This window comes from Bufo gargarizans, chromosome 4 (genome assembly GCF_014858855.1).
Source record: "Bufo gargarizans isolate SCDJY-AF-19 chromosome 4, ASM1485885v1, whole genome shotgun sequence".
Lineage (NCBI taxonomy): Eukaryota > Metazoa > Chordata > Amphibia > Anura > Bufonidae > Bufo > Bufo gargarizans.
Window position 1 is genome coordinate 461,326,881 of NC_058083.1, and position 16,916 is coordinate 461,343,796.

The 16,916-nt window shown below is 42.7% G+C and overlaps 1 protein-coding gene across 3 annotated transcripts in view; it reads left to right on the forward strand.

Moving 5' to 3' along the window:
- Positions 1 to 16,916, forward strand: part of PLCB4 (phospholipase C beta 4) — a 349,218-nt gene that overhangs the window by 33,277 nt on the left and 299,025 nt on the right. For all 3 annotated transcript variants that reach the window (XM_044288724.1, XM_044288726.1, XM_044288725.1), the window contains exon 2: positions 11,182 to 11,239. The gene's annotated coding sequence lies outside the window, so the exon portion shown is untranslated. The remainder of the gene's footprint in view (positions 1 to 11,181; positions 11,240 to 16,916) is intronic.

The following is a 16,916-nucleotide window of genomic DNA, read 5'->3' on the forward strand; positions in this document are numbered from 1 at the left end:
CCGATAGGACTGCCTCCTGGACTTTAAAGCCCAGAAGGAGCAAGTTATACTGAATCTATTCCAGTACAACTATATACCAGTCTGGTCTATAATATTCTGCCTGTAGCCTACATTACATTTTCGTGGTGGCAAGATTCCATTAAATATTCTACTCTGCTATTTATTAGTAAATCTGTTAATAGGATAGCCCTGGCAATTTCAGTACATAACTAGGCTGAAGTTCCATTATGGCTTCTGTGGTTGAGTCATAGGTTGACTTGCAGGAGATATCATGTTGGCTATAAGGGTTGTCATCCTGCTTTGCCAGAAATCAGTAACAACTGAGAAGTTTTATTTAACAACTTTGTCCAAAAATGAATGCTGAGACACGTTTTATTACAGGTGAAGATTTATTTTAAAGGGACTTTTCATGGCAGTATTGTTTCAGTAGATACATGTACGTATCTTCGAGAATACATAAAGTAAGGTTTAAAAAGGCATGCCTATCTGGTTCTAGCGTTTATCTTACAGTGTTGATTAGAAGAAGGAAAAATACTGTTAGCTAGTTGGTTACTCATGTGTGGTGTGAGCTAAGCTCTATACCAGGGATGAAGAATCCAGCCACCTGTCTGCCCTGCTTGGCTTTTGAAAGCTACGTGGTTTGCCCATACTATTCGCCATGACATTGACCCTGCTCATGGAGCATCCTCATCACTAGCCTATAACAGTAACATGTCTTTTGGTCCTTGTCCCAGGATGGAAAGAAGCAGAGATTTCCATTGTCCAAAATGTAGTCATTATCCTTACCTGTTGTCAATGGAGAAGAGTGAAAATACTCCGAAAAAGACTCATGTGTGACTTTATCTCCTATTCACGGACTCTAGACAGATGTTGAATTATTATGTTAATCTGTAACAAGCTGCAGTTCTGTAGCAGTTTTTATTTAAGGAGATCTCCATGCCTCCAGGTTACAGGAACCTCCATGGGAAATCCAACACAATTTTTCATGTTTAACTTCCTCTTTTATTGCTTTAGTGGCTTTTTACTGTAATTCCTACCAAGCTGTCATCTGTTGATAATAAGTGGGTGGAGGTGTTTTTATTGAGCTCTCAACTTTCCTTTCATAATTAGAAATCATGAACGATCATTATGTTGTCAAATCCGTATGGAAGATTAGTAATTCAGGGTATGCCATGGGATATATAAGGCTGCATTGAATGGCATATGTACAGTATAGACTGTTAGGTTTTCTCGGTGGGGTTTTATACTGCACATGGGGCGTTCATATAAACATTTCTAGCACTATAGATCATTCATTTATTATGACATATTTTTTATGACATTTTCTACAGTAGTTAAAGGGCTTCTGTCAGCCCACTAAACCGTTTTTTTTTGTTTTGTTAATAATAATCCCTATACTACGAGCTCCCTATATATAAGCTAAATATTCATTTTGGTTCAGTAGAATTTGTTAAAAATCTATTTTTGTAATATGTAAATTACCTTGCTACCAGCAAGTAGGGCGGCTACTTGCTGGTAGCAGCCGCATCCTCCGATCCTAATGACGCCCCCTCCGCAGTGTGATTGACAGGGCCAGGAAACGGAATCGTTCTCTGCTGGCCCTGTTTGAATTCCAAATCTCGCGCCTGCGCCGTACCTGTCTTCAATCGGCGCAGGTGCACTGAGAGGCGGCCGCTTGCTCGGCGCTTCATCCTCAATGCGCCTGCGCCGATGACGTCATCGCATACACCCGGAAGAGAAGACGCCGGCATCGGAAGCGATGCCGGCGTCTATAGATCATTGCACTTTACGATAAATTGCACTTTACGATAAATTGCACTTTACGATAAATAAGTGGGTTTTGGGTTGCAGTTTGGGCACTCGGCCTCTAAAAGGTTCGACACCACTGATATAGAGGATGGAATTAACAACACTGTTTCTATTTTTGCAGATGGCACCAAGCTACGTAGTACTGTGCAGTCTATGGAAGATGTCCGTAAAAAACAAGCTTAGGCTACTTTCACACTAGCGTTCGTCGGTCCGCTCGTGAGCTCCGTTTGAAGGAGCTCACGAGCGGACCCGAACGCAGCGGTCCAGCCCTGATGCAGTGTGAATGGAGCGGATCCGCTCAGACTGCATCAGTCTGGCGGCGTTCAGCCTCCGCTCCGCTCGCCTCCGCACGGACAGGTGGACAGCTGAACGCTGCTTGCAGCGTTCGGGTGTCCGCCTGGCCGTGCGGAGGCGTGCGGATCCGTGCGGATCCGCCCAGACTTACAATGTAAGTCAATGGGGACGGATCCGTTTGAAGATGCCACAATATGGCTCAATCTTCAGGCGGATCCGTCCCCCATTGACTTTACATTGAAAGTCTGGACGGATCCGTACGAGGCTATTTTCACACTTAGCTGTTATATGCTAAAAATAATGCAGACGGATCCGTTCTGAACGGAGCCTCCGTCTGCATTATTATGATCGGATCCGTTCAGAACGGATCCGATCGAACGCTAGTGTGAAAGTAGCCTTATTCGGACACTCTGGGCATCCAGTTTGCAAATGAGATTGAATGTGGGTAAATAATGTGACGCATCTGGGTGGAAATATTTTACATGAATCATATGTCCTAGGGGGAGTAGCACTGGGAGAGAGTCACTTGTAGGAGAAGGATTTGGGTGTCCTTGTAGATTATAGAGTAAATAACAGCATACAAGGCCAAAAGGATACTGTCACATATTAAAAGAGGCATGAACTCGTAGGACAGGGATGTAATATTGCCACTTTACAAAGCTTTGGTGCAGCCTCAGTTGGAATATGCTGTTCAATTCTGGGCACAAGAAGTGGGATGGAGGGTCTTAGTTATGAGGAAGAATAAAAAGCAATAAATGTATGTAATCTTGAGAAGAGGCATCTAAAGGATGGCATGATTAACATATATAAACATACAAAAAGATGGTGAAAAGCTGTTCTATGTCCTCAATCCCGACAAAAGACAAGGGGCTCCTGTTGCCATATAGAGAAGAAAAAAATTAATCTCTAGAGGTGATAGGGCCACAAGTTAACATGGCTTGAGCGGGCCTTAGTAAGAAGGGGCATGGCCTACAGCAGCCCTGCAAATTTGCAACCGAAATTGGCATAAGTTATCGCTCAAAATCTACAGAAACTCATAGCTGGTACAGACTTCACTTCCTGGTGCATCTAACAGTAGGTTTTTTTGATTGTGGAAGTCAATTAACGTACCTGGATGAAACCCATACAAACACCTCATGGTCTGACTCAAACCCAGGATCTCAGTGCTGCAAGGCAACAGTGCTAACCACTAAGCCACCGTCCTGCATCTGACCTCTTTCAATGAATGTGATAAACAAATATATCCCTGACATCCCCCACTTTTCTTAATTTTTGGAAGAGCTGTCCTCCCCCCACCCTCTGAAAAAAAATTATCTTCTGCTATGAACATTAGAAACTACTTATGTTTTAAAAGGGTATTCTAGATTGGATATATAATCTGCATAGGTCATCAATTACTGCTGAGTAAGGACACTTTCACAGTAGCGGCACGGACCTCCGGCAGGCTGTTCCGTACTGAGTGAGAGGCCGCTCCAGCTGACATGGAGTAGCCTGCCATGGAAGAGAGCGGCTGTAGTCACCTCAGTGGGGGAGGGGCTGCTGCCAGAAGAAGCCTTTGAGGAGATGGCCTGCTGAGTGAGTGAAAGCACAGGAGGAAAGGTAGTGTCCCACCCACATGAATACCATCTTTATTGTCACATTTTCAGAGACAACATTTTTGGAGCTGTATAGAGCATTGAACCCCTTTTTTAAATGCTTGATAAATTAGACTCTGTTCATGCTTAGATGTCTCACGTGCATTAGATGTCTGCATGTGCATTCTACGAATGTATAGAAATGTAGCAGTATTCCATAAAATTGCATCCATTGCCCGTTGGTTTCCACAAACAAAAAAAACAAGTTTTGACTATACAACATATACATAATAACATGCAAGACATGCGTCCAATCAGTTCGGCCTGTTATCTTGCAAGTTGATCCAGAGGAAGGCAAAAAATCCCCATGAGGTAAAAGCCAATTTTCCTCACTTTAGGGGAAAAAAATTCCTTCCCAACTCCAATCAGAATAACTCCCTGAATCAACGACCCCTCTCTAGTAGCTAAAACCTGTATTATTATTACACTCCAGAAATACCTCCTCAGGTAGAGAGTTCCATAGTCTCACTGCTCTTACCGTAAAGAATCCTCTTCTATGTTTGTGTACAAACCTTCTTTCCTCCAGACGCAGAGGATGTCCCCTCATCACAGTCATAGTCCTGGGGATAAATAGATGATGGGATAGATCTCTGTACTGACCCCTGATATATTTATACATAGTTTTTATATCTCCCCTCAATCGTCCTTTTTCTAAACTGAATAACCCTAATTTTGATCATCTTTCTGGGTATTGTAGTCCCCCCATTCCAGTTATTAGACACTCTTTCTATAAGTTGGGACCATTAAAGGCTATAAATACATGTGGTGTATTCGTTGGGCGATTTTCCAACAGCTCTTAAGACCACATTCACATCACCGCTAGTTATTTCCGTTGTTCTGTTAGAAAATAATGAAAGTGCCCGATTTGGGACATAACTAAAACCAATAGAGCCAAATAGATTGCATTGACTATATTGAGGTCCATTCGGTTTCCGGTTTGGTGTTCCCTTTTGTAGCAGAAAAAAGTCCTGCATGCAGGACTTTTTTGTCCGCTCTTTCTGGCAGAATCTGTGACAGAAGCTCAAGACGGGGCCTCCAACGCAAATGTGAACATGCCCTTATTTTTATTATTTTTGTTGTAAAAATTATTGCATGAGATTAAAAAAAATGACCTTTTTCCGCAGAAACAGCTCCAATATTTCCTATAGTTTTTTTTCTGCAAATGTAACTCTGCCCTATTCCAATGAGTGGGGCTTAGCCGCAGTACCAGACACAGTCCTCGGACAAGAAGGCTGACAATTTATAGAATTCTTTTAGAATACCTTTTAACAGACCTTCTGAGAAAGTTCTAACCCAGAGGAACTCGGATTGAGTCTTGTAGACAGCAGCCTAGTAGTTTGAATGTCATTTATTTCTGGCTGTTCGTCATAGCAACATCTTTCTCCTCTGCGACAAAGAGGCTCAGGCAATAATTTCATAAATGTACTGTGCTTCTTCGGAATCCTTCTTGCACAAAAGGCATTTTCATTTGAGGTCTGTTTTGCTAACGTTGTTTATTTAATGAGCACATATTTCATTTTCTTGTTTTACTTTTGTTAAGGTTTTATTACTTTCTATGCATACCTCCAAGCCTCATACTGTAAAATGTTCTTCAATTTACAATGTGAAAAATCCAAATACGGAATGATGTTTTCACTTCAATAAACTGTGAATATCTCCTTGAAAAGTCGTGTTCTCAAGCATCACATCCAATTTGCTTCTCCGTAAATAAATTAAGTAGAACAGGAGCCTGTGATTGATGTTCCTCTGCAGATTTGGGCAGATATTCTTTCCGCGGCCATTGGAAGAAGTGGAATAATCAGGTTTTCTTTATTATTATCATTGTTCTATTGATTTTATATTACTAAAGGATTTTTGTTTCTTGGCTGAAGAAAGATGGTGGGAGTTGTAGTTTATTGGCTTGTCCTTATTTACGAGAACACAAATGTTTGATACAGAAAGCAAACACTGCTCACGGATCTCTGAGTAATTGCTGTGTTACATATGCTATCTCCCGCATTTAGTCTGGTTACCGTTTCTGTCTTTCTATATGCTGTGGCTGCTTGGAGTCGGAGCCAGATTGTACTTGAGATTAACCAACTGCAGTGATGTTGAATACTTGCGCTTGATATGTTCTCAAATTCGTCTGTTGTCTACTGATTGTACTGAGTTGTAATTTAGGACAGTGTATTACGGAAAAAAGATTGTCCAGGATATTGATGGCCTCAACATTGATGACCAGTCCTTTAGGTCACTAACCTATCAGCGCCATGTACTAGGCATAGCGGTCGGCTGAGCCGATGTGCCTGCCTTAAAAAGTGAAGGGGGGATTGGTGTTTGTAGGAGCCTTACGTTCACCTGCTAACACGATTTCACATATACGCTACGTAGAATGAATAGACATAGAAAAGTTGGGTTAGCACTGTAAGTACGTTGTATCACTAAGGCTGCGTTCACATCTGCGTTTTCAGTTCCGGTTTTGAGATCCGGCAGAGTTTTTGAGATCGCCCCTTTGACATTCATTACAAAAAATGTTGCGCAACATTGCTGTGACATAAATGTCACGTGACAAATGTCGTTGTGTAGCCGAGCCCTCAGAGCTGAAATGTCCCATTATCCATTGCTGGCAAAATAATTACAAAGATCTTCAGGTTTTTAATTAGGCTATTTGTAGACATGGCCTTTTTGTACAGGACTAGAAAAACACGTTCTGCTTTCTCTCAGAAACAGCAGGGGTTGTGTCTGATAGCGGCTGAACTTCTTTGACGTGAACGAGACCACACACAAGGTGGTTCTGTTTTTAGAAGAAAGCAGTCATATTTTTCTAATCACTGATATAATTATTTCCATTAGACTGTGGAACACAAAATACTGTAGACTTTAAAGGGCATCTGTCAGCAGACTTGTACCTATGACACTGGCTGATCTGTTACATGATGTTTTATTATATGCAAATGAGCCTCTAGGAGCAACGGGGGTGTTGCCGTTACACCTAGAGGCTCTGCCGTTACACCTAAGGGCTTGTTTTTTGCAGGACAAGTTGTACAGGGTGGGCCATTTAAATGGACACACCTTAAGAAAATGGGAATGGTTGGTGATATTAACTTCCTGTTTGTGGCACATTAGTATATGTGAGGGGGGAAACTTTTCAAGATGGGTGGTGACCATGGCGGCCATTTTGAAGTCGGCCTTTTTGAATCCAACTTTTTGAATCCAATGGTGTGCTTGGTTTTAATGTAACTTTATTCTTTCATGAGTTATTTACAAGTTGCTGATAGCAACACCGCAGGAGAAATGCTAGCACAGGCTTCCTGTATCCATAGTTTCGGTGTTGCTATCAGTGTGTGAAGAGTGGGAGAAGAGGGTTGCATTGACAATCCAACACAATGGGTAGAACATTGAACACATTTTATAAGTGATTAGAAACTTGTAAATAACTCATGAAAGAATAAAGTTACGTTAAAACCAAGCACGCCATTGTTTTTCTTGTGAAATTCCCAATAAGTTTCATGTGTCACATGACCCTCTTCCTATTGAAAAAACTAAAGTTGGATTCAAAATGGCCGACTTCAAAATGGCCGCCATGGTCACCACTCATCTTGAAAAGTTTCCCCCCTCACATATACTAATGTGCCACAAACAGGAAGTTAATATCACCAACCATTCCCATTTTATTAAGGTGTATCCATATGAATGGCCCACCCTGTACTTTCTAATGGCACCATTTAATATTGTATATGATATAGTAGGAATCTGGGAAAAAAATCCAAATGGGGTGATAGCTACTTTGACAAAAATCATTATTTTTTTTGTGCATCGCCAAATTCTTTTTTATATTTATGGCTACAGAGCTATGTGATTTTTGCATCGCCAAATTCACCCAATTTTTTTTATTGATACAATTTTGGGGTGTGTTTGACTTTTTGATCACTTTTTATAAAATATTTTGTCGGTGGTGAAGCAACAAAAAAATGGCAACTCAAATCGATCACTTCTTTCATCAACTACAGTGATTTACCATTGTAACCTATAGAAGAGTCACTACATTCCTATCAAGCCCTGCCACAGGAAATGCTCGATAGTACTTTGCTATAGCAGGCCTTGGAGCCTTTAAAATTCCCAAGGCTACCATAGCAACTGAACGGCTCCCACAAATTCATCACTGGGGGAAGCTTTCGGTTATTGAGATTGCAATGCTCCCAGTAATTTACCACTCTATTTCTACAATTGACCACGGCATCCGAGTGGTGAAAAGTCTGTGGTTGCCACTTCTGCCGATCACTAACTGTGCGACCGGGAGTCTGCTATGTAAAACAGAGGGCACCCAGCAGCATCTCCTGAGCAGGCACCATCTTTAAACACATGTACATGTACTGCAGATGTTAGAAAAGGTTTAAAAGTGTTGTCCAACAGTTTTTAAAATTCTCAGGGGAGAAGACAGGCTTATAAAACAAAGAATAAATGTCCCTCTGTTCCATAGCAGCAGGTCTGATTCCCAACCGTGCATGTGACATCTGAGCAAATTAGTGGCCCCAGCAGTAATTTGCCTCACATGCACACCCGACTGCTGAGGTCAGTGATTGGCTGAGCAGTAACATGAATGTGAAGTCATTATATCAGTCTGATGGAGAGCAGATGCCCCAGAACCCAGACCAGCAGAGCTGGTACAGGTGGACCTTTAGCAACTAAGTTCAGCTTTTTTTCTTAGGTTTAGTCCCCATGCACACAACCATTGTGCGGCTTTCTTCGTGCAATTTGCGGTCCCCAATGCACAGGCAACATCCGTGTGGCGGACGGGACGGATGGGATCGAGACCCATTCAACTTTAATGGGTCCGTGATCTGTCCGCACCGTAAAAAACTAGAACATGTTCTATTTTTTTGTAGTGCGGAGGCACTGACAGAAACACCTCAGAAGAACTCTGTAGTGCTTCCGTGGGCTTCCAATCTGTGCTTCCGTTCCGCACCGCACTGCATCTCCTGGATTGCAGACCCATTTAAGTGAATGGGTTTGCATCCGTGATGCCGGGTGCACATGGCCGGTGCCCATGTACTGCAGACCCGCTGTATGCAGGCCGCAATACGGCTACAGCTGGGCAACGGCCGTGTGCATGAGGCCTAACTAAGCCTGTCTGCTCCTCTAAGGATTTAAAAAACTGACAACCCCTTTAATCACAGTAATGATGGTGATTTATTTGAGGTTTCATCCTCAATACATTTTTATACTTTAATCAGACGTTTTAGACTTTAATCAGAACATAGAAGCTCCTAAGTTCCCGGTTGATGACTTCAATTTGGACAAGGCCCGATATCTACGTGATCTGCTTCACAAAAAGTGTGGGATGCTAGTAGGGGTGCACCGAAATGAAAATTCTGGTCCGAAACCGAAAATTCAGGATGCCCTTGACCGAAAACCGAAACCGAAACTGCCTTTTTGCCCAAATACTTTTAAAATACTTTTTTTAAGTAAAAAAAAAAGGAAAGTGAATTAAAATATAAAGTTAAACAGATACATAGATATTATACACACAATGCCACCCAAAGTGGTTATTTAAAAAAAAATGTCACTCTCCCCCCTCTCCCTCCCTTGTCACTCTCCCCCTCCCTCCTTTGTCACTCTCTTCCCCCCCCTCCCTCCCTTGTCACTCTCATTTCCCCCCCTCCCTTGTCACTCTTATTCTACCCCCCTCCCTTGTCACTCTCTTTCTACCCCCTCCCTTGTTACTCTCATTCTACCCCCTCCCTTGTCACTCTCATTCTACCCCCCCTTGTCACTCTCATTCTACCCCCCTTGTCACTCTCATTATACTCCCCCCCCCCTCCCTTGTCACTCTCATTCTACCCCCCTCCCTTGTCACTCTCATTTTACACCCCCCCCTTGTCACTCTCATTTTACACACCCCCTTGTCACTCTCATTTTACACCCCCCCCCCTCCCCCTCTAGTGTAGCCTGTGTAGCGTGGCCGAGCTCTGTTCGGTCCGCGGTACAGGAGCATTTGTTTCTTGTACCCGGCCGGACTGAAAGGAAGTGCTCACTAAGTGAGCACTTCCTGTCAGTCCGGCCGGGTACAGGAAACAAAAGCCCCTGTACCGCGAAACGAACAGAGCTCGGCCACGCTACACTAACAACAGCAGTAGCACAGAGCAGACACAGCAGGCTGCGCAGCACTGAGCCGGAGATTCTTTAGAGCGGCAAGCGTTTAGGAGGCACAGCATGAGGGGCGCCGCCGGCCGGCCGCCCGAACGTATATAACCAACCATATTTTCTGCCGATATGTACCAATATTGGCCGAAATGGATTAGGCCCATTTTCGGCCGATATTTTCGGCCGCCGGAATTTCGGTGCACCCCTAGATGCTAGTAAAATAACTGGCCTTCAATCCCATAGAAAAATTGTGGGGTTATTTAGAATTTTGGGGATTATGTAGACCTGCAGACGAAGCCCAAAGTTTAGCATGTAATTGGATCTAAACGTCACAACCAAGCAGTGAGTGAGGTAACATTAAATCTAGACTTAGTGATGGTATTGATGACACAGGTGGCTTGGCAAGATTTGGTCTTCTGTAAATTACATCTAAAGCATCATTTAAAAAATACAGTAGGGGGAGATTTATCATCTTCCTTGCGCCAGAAAAGTGGCTTTAAAAAGTTGCAAGCAGTTTGTGACTTTTTTAAATGTTACTTTTTTGAAAAATAAAAATCCGCAAGTGAATCTTTTTACACCGCCGTCGCCACTTTTCCAAAAGGGTGTGGCAAGGGTGGGTAAGAGACCCGAGACAAATGTGTCTTCATTGACAACAGTTTAGGCGCACTGACTGCCTGCACCTCGTCATAAATTAAGCGGATTCTCCGGCAGTGCAAGGGACATCAACACTGGCGCAGAAAGTGCCGGCCCTGATAAATCTCCTCCAGTATGTTTTCTGTCTATCTTGAATTGTCAGCTGTCACCTACCATTTTTGTCTGACGGCCACATGGTATACATGGATATGCATTGATAAGCAGCATCTTTATGGACGGACCATTACAAATCTCATGCGATTTATTGGCACATATGCAGAAGTGTGTCAGCTTTTCAGCGTTGGGTGGAAAAAATGATAATGACAGCTGTGCAAATTGTGAAATTACTGCAATCTCATTCTAATGTATTCAGCATCAGTACCTTCTGCTGTTCACTACCTTAATGAAGTGAAGCCAATTACTGTTACTGTGTTATATTGCGCAAATGTTATTCACTTAGCCTTTGCAGAAGACGTAGAGCCAGGCTCATCCTTTGTGTCTTCATTGTATGAGTAGAAGTTGTTTGCTTTGGCAGACGCTCACTCGTATGGCCAGGAGCCCTCTGCATGGCTTTATCTGACACAACACCCTGGTCCTGCCAACGGATAAACAGTCCGTCACTGTGTGATATCTGTAGCACGTGTCAGCTTTCTCATGTCCACTCATACTTAATGTTTCTGTCTTGTAGGAAACAATGGATTTTTAACAATGAGTGTTCTGCAATATTAATTACCTGCACCATCAAGGTAAGTGGCTTTATTTCCGTAGTGTTCGTAGTGTCCTTCACCTCTTCTTAAACTCTCTTCACTGTACACCCATCCTGTTCTTAAACGTACCTATAATATAGCTTTCTTCATTTACCATCTCACTTCTCACCTTGTCTTAGACCTCTTCTTAAAGGGTTTTCCAGGAGTAAAATTCTGATGACCTGTCGTTAATATTGGTCATCAATATAACATCCTTGGGGGTCTGAATCCCGGCACCCTGCTGATCAGCTATTTGAAGAGGTCTCAGCAGTCCAGTGAGCGCTGCATCCTTGGTCACATAGTTTATGTGCAGCTCAGTCCCATTCAAATAGACCTGCACTGCAATACCAAGCACAGCCACTGTACGCAGTAGACTACTGTGCTTGGCATGCTGTAAAGAGGCTGCAGTGCTCACCAAAGCACCACAGCCTCTTCCAGTGGGTGCCGCGTGTCAGACCCCCACCGATTTGTTATTCATGACCTATTCCCCCCGTACATGAAACTTTACGTTTTGCAGAATCTCATGCGTATTTCTATGCATGAGAATTTCTCTGCACGGAGGAGCACTCCAACCGCCATAGCAATACTGATGGTGCCTGACACGGCCTATAATGATATCCTTTACCCTTAGTCAATGGTCGGTGGTGCCGGCGGTGAGTAAAGAGCTTGTTGTTTTATCAAGAAATTTAGCAAGAAATTTGATTTGTTATAAATTATTTTGTCAGAAGTCGCTTTTCATTGTATGGAGCGGGCTTAATGATGGTGAACGGAGATCACACTGCCCCCTGTTTAACGCTGATGGTGGCATCTGAGACTCACATTCAGATGCTCAGGGGGTTATACCGAGTAAAATAAAATTCTACTCATCTCATCCACTTGAATGTCGAGAGGCCGTCCACTCCCATCTTGAAGAAAACCTGCCAAAGGACCTGCGGCAAGCGTAATGATGTCACCGCGCGCGGCCTGCATGATCATGTGGTGACGTCATCACGCTCACTGCAGGTCTTTTGGTGGGTTTTCTTTTAATCGAGACGGGAATGGACGGCCTCTCTGAGATTAATTGGATGAGGTGAGTTTATTTTATTTTTTATTTTCAGCCACCATTTTAGGATAAATTGATTCTTAACCACAAAGCACAAGAAAATTCAGCTTGGCAGCAAATAAAATTTTTCCTAAACGAATTCCGCTTCGGATGCTTTGATATGCTCAACACTAGTTACTAGATAAGCTGCGTCTATTAGCAAATTGGTCTATTTTGGTGAATAGCTGAACCAGAGGACATACGGCACCGCACCAGTTTAGGATAGTTGTGGAGGGGGGGGGCGGGGGGGGGGGGGCATTGGTGCTCGTCTGGTAAGAAGCCTTTTGTAAATATCTCTCTTGGTCACTGTCAATGATATGGTGATCAGAGTAAGAAGTGGACAACAGTGGATATTGGCATGAGTGCTTGAGGTTTATAAGACCCTGGGTGGCCGGGGTTAATAAGACCCTGGATATCTGGGGTTAGTAAGACCCTGGGTGGGTTAAATGCACAGTAGACAGTTATAGCTAAGTGATAAAGTTCAGATACACTATATTGGACTGTGGATAATCCAATATAGTGTATCTGACTATTGGTACTGTGGCACTTGATAAAGTGCAGTGGCACGCTACTACTGATCTACCACTATGCAGTGACTTGGCATAACTTTTCAGTATACCATGCATGAGTTTATGTATATTAGACAGGAGAACTCCTTTAATGTCTACTTATACTTTTGCTTCCCTTTAGGTTGCTTACATTTTATTTTTATGTCTGTGGTTCGTTGGGTATTAGTAATGGTGCCCATGTAGCATCATGTTAGAATAATGTTGAAAGCACATGGAATATCATTTCCTGGGAAGATGGGATAAAACTATCAACATAAACCCCAATCTGCCACTGTCCACCATATTTGTAGTATTACAACGATGAGCGTGACTAAATTGAGTCCTGAAGCTCTTTATCGCAAAGTGCTTGACTCACTATTGGACCAGCAGAATTCTCAGCCTGACCAGATTGTTTCCTGCCAGTCATGCAGGTCATTGCTTTTTATAGCCTCTTTGCTGACCTGAAGTAACTCAGCCAGTGGGTATACCTTAAGGCAGTATGTAGTGTCAGCGCCTGATGCCGGCGTCTACTTACAAGGCCCTTCCCTGGCATTCCGCTGTTAATTGACACATGCAGTTTATGTAGAGGCTCTGAGCTTGCGTCATTGAGACTGGTTTGTTTGGTATAGCAGAGCTTTGACACTGAATTAATGCAACAAAAGATTTAAGCCGACCTTGTAGTAATAGTGCTGTAATTGTGCTGTCTATAGGTATAAAATTAGTCGCAGAAAAAATGTCAAAACTTGATTTTCAGGTTTTGTCTTAAAATATTTCACTTCTTTTTTTCTGTTTTAAGCCCTTATTTTGATGGGAAATCTCTTGTTATTGTTATGTCACAGTGCTACAGACAAATGACATGAAGTGCAAGGAGTATCGTTATCATTATAACGTAGGCTGGGATCATAAACCAATATGGCTGCCATTACTGTCCCTATAAGACTCATCCAACTTTACTCTTGATTTGTTATCTCAACTGGTAGCGCCAATAGTGAAAAGTATCAGCTTAAGGCCTCATGCACACGACCATTGTTTTGGTCTGCATCCAAACCGCAGTTTTTGCAGCCTCGATGCGGACCCATTCACTTCAATGGGTCCGCAAAAGATGCGGACAGCACTCCGTGTGCTGTCTGCATCCGTTGCTCCGTTCCGTGGTCCGCAAAAAAAATATAACCTGTCCTATTCTTGTCCGTTTTGCAGACGAAAATAGGCAGTTATATCAATGTCTGTCCGTGCCATTCTGCAAATTGCGGAACGCACACAGAAACCATCCTTGTTTTCCGGATCCGCAATTTGCAAAACACACAAAGGTCGTGTGCATGAGGCCTAAGGCTCCTTTACAGTGCAGCCTCTGCTGCCGGCAAGCAATGATTCTGTAAAGCCTCTTTCAGAACCAAGGGAAAATAATGAAATCTACACAACACCTAACCCAAACCCGAACTTCTGTGAAGAAGTCCGGGTTCGGGTCTGGGGACCAAACATGCCGATTTTTCTTATGCGCGTGCAAAACGCATAACAATGTTTTGCACTTGCACTTTGCATCTTATTCGGGCCAAAAACATGACGCCCCCGTGTGATAGAGGCCTAAGGAGACGAACGATGGCATTAACAATTTTTCCTCCCCATACTGTGGAGGAGATCACTGCATGTAAATACAGCGGCCTTCTTCACTGACGACCAGGCGCTTGCTGGGAAGGAACAATTAGGCAGTGTAAAGGTCTTTAGTCTTGGGCCAATGTCGATCAGCACTAGGAATTCTTTTATAAGAACACAGAGCAGACATTATCTCTGACAAGATGGGTAAATATTATAGTTCATGTATTATAAATTTCCTGTAGTCTGTAAAATATTAGACACCATATAGAGCATACACTATCTCATATGAAGTAAAAATTACGATATAGACAAAGAACACTTTTGGTATGTGGGGGTTTATCCTTTTTTTCCGGAAACAGTGCCAGTCTTATCCGTGGGCCTTGTCAGGTATTGTAGTTTAGCCCTATTTGAGCGTGAGCCGATTGTTCAGTGAAAAATGCGCGATTTCGCAATTAATGGCATTAAGTTTTGTATGCGATCGCGTTCAGTTGTTCAGTTTTTATCGCACGGGTGCAATGCGCTTTAATGTGTTTTGCATGTGCGTGATAAAAACTGAAGGTTTACAAACAACATCTCTTAGCAAACATCCATGAAAAACGCATCGCATCCGCACTTGCTTACAGATGCGATGCGATTTTCACGCAGCCCCATTCACTTCTATGGGGCCAGCGTTGCGTGAAAATCGCAGAATATAGAACATGCGGTGATTATCACGCAATGCACAAGTAATGCGTAAAAATCAACGCTCATGTACACAGTCCCATTGAAATGAATGGGTCCAGATTCTGTGCGGGCGCAATGCGTGTGAAAGGGGCCTTATAGTCAGTTCACACTGAGTTTGTTGGTGCTGATTTTGAAGCAGTTCTGCCTCAAAACCTGCTCCAAAAACATCTCAAAACAGCTTCCCATTTATTTCAATGGGAAGCAGCACTTGCATCTTTTATACACATGTAAAAAAGAAGCAGCAAGCCATATCTTGGGGTAGAATCAGAGCTGGTAATTAATGGGAAACAGGAAAAAATGCACCATTTGAGATATGCACATATGTGCATTTTTTTCGTGCATACACGCGCCAAAAAATGCATGTGGGAAAGGTACTGTAGAATTTAATAAAGTAAAAAATCTGCCTGAAAAAAAACTTTTACAAAAGCCACATGTAATTTTGAGGTGTAAAAATCTGCTTGGATTCAGCACCGATTTTTTACACGTGTATTTTGAACTTACTCTAACTGATCCCAAGAACAAAGGAACCAAGATCCATTTTCTTCTTACTTGCTGCCATCCACCTACTGGGCAGCGAACTGCTATACAGTTAAAGTGAATATCGATTGATATTATGGGGGGGGGGGGGGGGGTTTGTGCCCTATAGCCATTCAGAGATATTCGTAGATGGCTTCCAGTGATCTTACAAAATGCTTTAAGCAAGAACAGTATTAGGCTACTTTCACACTCGCGTTTTGGCTTTCCCTTTGTGAGATCCGTTCAGGGCTCTCACAAGCAGTCCAAAACGGATCAGTTTGCATTAGGGTTGCACGATATGGGAATTTTGTGCGATTGCGATTAGGGCCCTTAAAATTGCGATAACGGTATGCGATGCAATATTTTAAGGGAATTGTGCTAGAGATCTATTTGCTTGGATTTTCAAGGCAAAAGCACACACAAATTACTGATAATGCAGAAATGTAGTTATGCTTAACTCAAGAACTGAAATGCTCAGTGTTTTTCAAAATAAAACATTGTTTACTAAATTAAATAACATATTTGCATTAATATTAAACAGATCCGTCCTCCATTGACTTTCAATGGTGTTCAAGACGGATCCGTCTTGGCTATGTTAAAGATAATACAAACAGATCCGTTCTGAACGGATGCAGACGGTTGTATTGTCTGAACGGATCCGTCCATGACAGATCCGCACAAAACGCGAGTGTGAAAGTAGCCTTAATACAAAATGGTCCCCTAGAGCCTTACTTGCCTTGGATCTAACAGGACGGCTTTCAATGTATAGGCGACTACTGGACGAATATGACTACTTGAGATTTGCTAATCTGCTGTGCTAAAATTCTTGCCTACTGCTAAAAAAAAATCAAAATAGAGGACGCATCGATGTACTGTGTTAATACAGGCGGGCGTAAGCCCACTAGTGTCATCACTCGCCAAAATGCTAATATGGACCTGTGGCTAAATGCATCAAAACAGGCATAACTCCAACAGTCATCTGTCAAGGTCACAAATATTCAGTTCAATCATATCTTTTGTATAACCTTTCTGGGAATCTGGGTATCACCATTACAATATGCACAGCAATTGTCACCCCACCACCTCTCTCGAGGCCTAGACAGCAAATATGGCCAGGTTTCAGGACCGTGGAGTTGGGAGTTGTGGAGTCGGAGCCAGTTTTGGGTGAAGTCAGAGTCGTTAGAAAAATACCAACTCTGGCTTCAAAGTAAAAAAT